The following is a 1,723-nucleotide window of genomic DNA, read 5'->3' as shown; positions in this document are numbered from 1 at the left end:
GTTTCTAGAATGAAATCAGCGCACACTCCGGTGTAGAGTGAAAATCTCATTCTGGAAACATCCTCCAGGCTGTGGCTAAGGCATGTCTCCGCAATATCCTTTCTTTCAGGAGTGCTAGTTCTGCAAGGTTCGCTGGAGAGCTTCTGTAAAGTTTGGAAGGTAGGAGACGAGATACTGGCAGAAGTAAAGCTGTGAGGAGGGCTCGTGAGTCGTGCTTGGGTAGCTCAGTTGGTAGAGCACTTGCCAGCGAAAAGCGAAGGTCCCGAGTTCGAGTCTCGGTCGGGCACACAGTTTTAATCTGCCAGGAAGTTTTATAAACTTTATTGTCAATACAATCTGAAAGGAAGATATCCTACAATGATGAGCCGTCCATGGAGATTTGTTCTAACTGAGCACATGCTCAATATGTCCACCATTTCGTTTTCTAATTTCCTTCAAACGAACACTGAAGTTAGTGATTACCCTACCTCACATGTCTTCCGTAATTTCACTGCAAGCTTGAAGAATAAGTCTTCTGAGCTCCATTAAATCACGTGGACATTTCGGGAAAATTTTTTCCTTTACGCTCCCCCAAAGGAAACAAGTCAAACAAGTCACATGGTTCGAGGTCTGGACTATTGGGGGGGGGGGGGGGGGGAGGAGGGGAAGCAATTTTGTCCGTCATTGAAGCGACCTGGAAACCTGAGTGAAATGATCCGCATGTCGAAATGCTCGTGTAAAAATTGCAACTCAGTGTTCGCAGTATGTGGCCTTGCTCCATCTTGCATGAACCACTGCGTGTTGAAGGGCAAGGCAGTGGCAAGAAGCTGTGGAATGAAGCATGCTCAAATAACGCTCGCTGTTCAGTTTCTTCAAAGAAAAAGGGCCCAATAAGTCCGTGACTGGAAATTGTTGCCCACGCTGTTATTCTCGGAGCATAACTTTTCGTTCATGAAGCACTTGGGGTTTTCAGTGGACCAAAAGCATACGTTTTGTTAGTTCACCACACCGTCTAAATGAAAATGCGCCTCGCCTTAAAACCAAACGTTGTTGAGACTTTCTTCCCTATGCTCTGCCCACTGGGCAAACAATAATCTCTGCTGTTTGTGTTCTTCAGAGCTTCTGTGCACAGGTTACCTTGTATGGGTACATATGGATGTCACTTTTAAAAATGCGTTGACCGGACTTTCTGGATATTCCCAGTTGCACTGCTGCGTTTCTACACGATTTCCCGGGACTTCTCTGTACAGCAACTCGTACCGCTTCAGTATTCTCCGGCAAACAAACAGGCTTAGCCAGAGGTCGCTTCGCTTCCAATACTGTTCCTTCCATACAAATTTATCGTACAACCTGTGGATCCCCCCCATGAACCATGGACCTTACCGTTGGTGGGGAGGCTTGCGTGCCTCAACGATATAGATAGCCATACCGTAGGTGCAACCACAACGAAGGGGTGTCTGTTGAGAGGCCCGACAAATGTATGGTTCTTGAAGAGGGGCAGCAGCCTTTTCAGTAGTTGCAGGGGCAACATTCTGGATGATTGACTGATCTGGCCTTGTAACATTAACCAAAACGGCCTTGCTGTTGTGGTACTGCGAACGGATGAAAGCAAGGGGAAACTACAGCCGTAATTTTTCCCGAGGGCATGCAGCTTTACTGTATGGTTAAATAATGATGGCGTCCTCTTGGGTAAAATATTCCGGAGGTAAAATAGTCCCCCATTCGGATCTCCGGGCCGGGACTA

Source organism: Schistocerca gregaria, chromosome 4, assembly GCF_023897955.1.
Source record: "Schistocerca gregaria isolate iqSchGreg1 chromosome 4, iqSchGreg1.2, whole genome shotgun sequence".
Taxonomy (NCBI): domain Eukaryota; kingdom Metazoa; phylum Arthropoda; class Insecta; order Orthoptera; family Acrididae; genus Schistocerca; species Schistocerca gregaria.
Note: the sequence above shows the minus strand (reverse complement) of the source record.